Below are 6,000 nucleotides of genomic sequence, written 5' to 3'. Positions count from 1 at the left end.
TCCATGTTAAATTACTGGTATCGCTTGGAAAATCTTGATTCCAAATTTTCTCTTCTTAAAGACACTTTTGTAACATATCATAGAATCTTTCTCATTAAAAAAAAAACATCTTGGTATGGCTCTATGATGTCAATTCTTGAAATGATCCCAGACATCAATCATATATCTTTACCATTACTAAAAATTAATAGCTTCAAAGCTAATATGAAAAAAAATTCCAATGCGTTAAATTTAATGATGACCGCAATCATCTATTTCAAGAGATAACTAAAAGTTGCCCCAACTTTTTAACTCTTAACGCAAGAGATAAACTGATATGGATTATGAACACAGAAGATAAGTCAATTCTCACTGCTGCATGTAAATTTATTTCGAATAATTGTTAATTATGTGGCTTTCTTGTCTGCTTCAGACACGAGGAGGACTGTGTAAATAACACATCTCCTTGAGTACCACCCCTTGGTGCCTGTTGCAGTAGGGAAACCTACACTATTCTCAATACCGATTACTGCAGTATATTTTATTTGCTGTGAATACACATGAACTATTGTTTTCTGCATCAGATACGAGGAGGATTGTTAGAGCTTTTAAACTCACAATCCTAGAGCATCGTCCCTTGGTGCATGTTGCAGCTAAACAATCATTTATATTTATACATTTCCAGCAAAATATTATAAAATCAAATGAGAGAAAAAAAATAAGTTTGCCACATCTCCGGAGTAGCAACTCTTAAATACGTGTTTACTTAACCTATAATTCCTGTATGACTTTATTTGAATAGTCAACGTTTATTATATGAATGGCATGTAAAATACTGTATGAGATATCAATTATATAATTTGGAAAATAAAACTTATCCTTATAAGATATCTTGGCTGACGATCATTTGAAAACGGTGAAATCTGTTACAGGTGTTTTTTTTGTTTTTTTTTTTTTGAAATTTGGAAAAGCATATTTAGGCTATATAATTAGAACTACAAAAATAATCTATACCATTGATAACAGTTCTGATTCATAAATTGCAATCATTAAATAGGTGTGTTTAAATAAGAATTTGTATTTATAATAGCAAAGTCAAATTGCTGAATTGCAGTGGGCGACATACAAATCTTCCTTGCCACCCTCAGAAAATCAAAAGGTGGTCTTCCGTCATCAAAAATCCTCAATGCCACCCTTCGAAAATCAAAAGGTAGTCTTTCGTCGTCAAAAATCTTTCTTGCCGCCCTAAGAAAGAGATTGTCCTCCGTCATCAAAAATCTTCCTCGCCACCCTCAGAAAAACACAAAAGGTTGTGAAAAATCCTCCATAATAAACTTAGAAAATGAAAAGATCGTTAAAAATCCTCTTTGCGAATCTCAGAAAATCAAAAAGAAAAATCCCCCCCCCCCAAAAAAAAATACAAAATGTATATAAGCTGATGATTTAAAGGTACTTACCGAGCTAGTCATAACACAGGTTAACGTACACTATACCTGTACATGTTTTACTCTCCTTCAAGCATGCGAAAACACCTGTTACCTGGTATACTGTAGAAACACGATTATTCAAAGTATAATATATTAATACCAGATTTAGCTATTTATATGTTACAAGTAATAAATATGTAATCTTTTCATCAATAAGTTAGTATGTTATCACTGGACCATGTCGATGAAAAGATACACGAAAATACCCCGGATGTTATCACTGGACCATGTCGATGAAAAGAGACACGAAAATACCCCGGATGTTATCACTGGACCATGTCGATGAAAAGAGACACGAAAATACCCCGGATGTTATCACTGGACCATGTCGATGAAAAGAGACAAGAAAATACCCCCCGGATGTTATCACTGGACCATGTCGATGAAAAGAGACACGAACATACCCCGGATGTTATCACTGGACCATGTCGATGAAAAGAGACACGAAAATACCCCCGGATGTTATCACTGGACCATGTCGACGAAAAGAGACACGAAAATACCCCGGATGTTATCACTGGACCATGTCGATGAAAAGAGACACGAAAATACCCCCGGATGTTATCACTGGACCATGTCGATGAAAAGAGACACGAAAATACCCCGGATGTTATCACTGGACCATGTCGATGAAAAGAGACACGAAAATACCGCGGATGTTATCACTGGACCATGTCGACGAGAAGAGACACGAAAATACCCCCCGGATGTTATCACTGGACCATGTCGATGGAAAGAGACATGAAAATACCACCAAAAAAGTTCCAATCACCCCATCAACTTTGACCGTTTGGATTGGATTTACAGAATAGATAAAAGAGAATAATTATAGGCAAACTTTGCAGAATAGAGGGCAACAAATTAACTTTAAAAATGGTTAAAAAATAGTGAAAAAATTCAAGAATAGAGAAATATTTATCATCTAAAAGTGGTGATTTCTTTTTTAACCAACGAGTGCGCTTGTAGAACTAGAATTATATTTGACAAATAGACTGATGCTGATTTTGTGTCTATATTTATTCAGTCAACGTATAATTATGCATTAACATTATTTTGTATCTATTAATTTATAATGCAGACGTGAATATATTATATTCATATATACTAATGATGTGTAACTGCTGGCTGGAGTGGGTACGAGAGGATTTTCAAGTGAAAAATTGATAAAGAAAAGTTACATTATAGTGTTGTAGCTCTAGCGCAAATGTAACATCGTAGTGTAATACTAAATCCCACCGAAAGAAAATCGAGCCCACAAATAAAAAAAAAACGAAAGTATAGGCAGATCATGGACCACATGTGGCATCCATGCACCGCTTAATGGTTCGTTAACGCACAGATAGCATGATGCTTGCCCTGTATCTATATGATATGTCTTCTTGGTACACATGTGGCACGTACCCGACACACAATAGTTCGTTAACGAACAGATAGCGTGGTTATCGTCCTGTATCTATACAATATGTATCTCGGTACACATGTGGCATCCAACGCATAATGGTTCGTTAACGAACAAATAGCATGATTCACGCCCTGTATCTATATAAAATGTCTCTTGGTACACACGTGGCACCAAACGCATAATGGTTCGTTAAAGAACAGACATCATGATTCTCACCCAGTATCTATATATATATATAATGTCTCTTGGTACACATGTGGCATCCAACGCATAATGGTTCGTTAACGAACAGATAGCATGATTCACGCCCTGTATCTATATAAAATGTCTCTTGGTAAACACGTGGCACCAAACGCATAATGGTTCGTTAAAGAACAGGTAGCATGATACACGCCCTGTATCTCTATAAAATGTCTCTTGGTAAACACGTGGCACCAAACGCATAATGGTTCGTTAACGTACAGATAGCGTGGTTCTCGCCCTGTATCTATATAAAATGTCTCTTGGTAAACACGTGGCACCAAACGCATAATGGTTCGTTAACGAACAGATAGCATGATTCACGCCCTATATCTATATAAAATGTCTCTTGGTACACACGTGGCACCAAACGCATAATGGTTCGTTAACGAACAGATAGCATGATTCACGCCCTGTATCTATATAAAATGTCTCTTGGTAAACACGTGGCACCAAACGCATAATGGTTCGTTAAAGAACAGGTAGCATGATACACGCCCTGTATCTATATAAAATGTCTCTTGGTAAACACGTGGCACCAAACGCATAATGGTTCGTTAACGTACAGATAGCGTGGTTCTCGCCCTGTATCTATATAAAATGTCTCTTGGTACACATGTGGCACCAAACGCATAATGGTTCGTTAACGTATAGACGCATAGACTCAAAATGAGTTTTGACGCACAAGGACACATTTTTTGGGCATACCGATTTCTCGTGTCCTTTCAATCGTAAGCGCATGTGTGATGATCAAGCAGTATACAAAATATGTTTCTGTTATTGGCTAAGGATTTATAACGAAACGGAAAAGTAATTTAAAAACTGAATAATTGTGACCGAAAAATTAAAAAGTGGTTTGAATACTGGTACCAACAATACACTGCAGGCAAAAGGATAAGGATTAAAGAAATGTATGCCCAGTATGAACTTCAACAATGAACCAAACTTCAAACAATCAGCAAATTATAAGTTATTGCAGGTCCCGGCATGACGAAATGTGAAATAATTCAATAGGGAAAATAAACTGGCATGCATGATTTATGCTTTAAAACAGTCATCGAAAAACGATAATGGTAACCAGCAAGCAACGAAATCCATAGAAGTAAAGGCTTCTGACTTGGGACAAGCATACAAAAGTATGACAGAGTGAAACATTTTTGTTAGTGAAAATGACCATTTTAATAGCTAAAACATGAAATTAAGGTGGTACCCAACACTTTCACGAAAATTAATTTGGCTCGTTTAATTTTCGTAGATTTTTGACAAAGTATTTACTTTGACCCGTTGACAAAAATATAAAAATTTCAAGAAATTTGAACCAACCAATTGATCAGAAAAATTACACTGGTTATATAGCAGTTTGTTTACCGTATCAATTAGTAAGAACTTAAAGTGACGGTACAAATTTTACTGCAGCCGACAATAAATGTCTCCTAAGTGATGCTCGAGGCAATTTTTGTTTTACTTCAAAACTTGTTAAAAAAATCTGTCTTGCATATATACAATAAGAAGATGTGGTAAGAATGACCAATAGACAACCCGCTACAAGGGAACAAATGCCGCCATAGTAGTTTAAAACAATAAGTCAGCGTACGGCCTTCAACATTGAACAAAACCTATCCCGACTTCAAAAGAGAAAATTGACGGCCTGATTAATGTGCAAAACAACGAACGAAAAAACACCAACAAACGACAACCACTGAATTATATGCACCTTACCTTATAACTTGGAACAGGCACATACCTACTGTGGCGGGGTTTAAAACAATACTGGGACAGACACACACCTACTGTAGGGGAGTTTAAAACAATACTGGGACAGACACACACCTACTGTGGCGGGGTTTAAAACAATACTGGGACAGACACACGGGTTTTAAACATGCTGTCACAGATACACACCTACTGTGGCGAGGTTTAAAACAATACTGGGACAGACACACACCTACTGTGGCGGTGCTTTAAACAATACTGGGACAGACACACACCTACTGCAGTGGGGTATAAAACATTACTGGGACATAGACACACCTACTGTGGCGGGGTTTTAAACAATACTGTCACATACACACACCTACTGTGGCGGGGTTTAAAACAATACTGGGACAGACACACACCTACTGTGGCGGGGTTTAAAACACTACTGGGACACACACACACCTACTGTGGTTGGGTTTAAAACAATACTGGGACAGACATACAACTACAGTGGCGGGGTTTTAAACAATACTTGGACAGACACACACCGACTGTGGCGTGGTCAAAACAATACTGGGACAGAAACACACCGAATGTGGCGGGGTTTTAAACAATACTGGGCGACACACACCGACTGTGGCGGGTTTTAACACAATACTAGGACAAACACACATCTGCTGTGGCGGGGTTCAACACAATACTGGGACAGACACACATCTACTGTGGCGGGGTTTAAAACAATATTGGGACAGCCAAACACCTATTATGGCGGGGTTTAACACAATACTTGGACAGACAAACACCTACTGTGGCGGGGTTTAACACAATACTTGGAAAGACACACACCGACTGTGGCGGGGTTTAACACAATACTGGGACAGACGTACACCTACTGTGGCAGGGTTTAAAACAGTACTAGGACAGACACACATCGACTTTGCCGGGGTTACAATACTAGGACAGACACACATCGACTCTGCCGGGGTTTAAAACAATGCTGGGACAGACAAACACCTACTGTGGCGGGGTTTAACACAATACTAGAACAGACAAACACCTACTGTGGCGGGGTTTAAAACAATTCTGGGACAGACACACACCGACTGTGGCTGAGTTTAACACAATACTAGGACAGACACATACCGACTGTGGAGGGGTTTAACACAATAATGGGAAAGACACACATCGACTGTT

The sequence above is a fragment of the Mytilus galloprovincialis genome, chromosome 14 (genome assembly GCF_965363235.1).
Source record: "Mytilus galloprovincialis chromosome 14, xbMytGall1.hap1.1, whole genome shotgun sequence".
Lineage (NCBI taxonomy): Eukaryota > Metazoa > Mollusca > Bivalvia > Mytilida > Mytilidae > Mytilus > Mytilus galloprovincialis.
Note: the sequence above shows the minus strand (reverse complement) of the source record.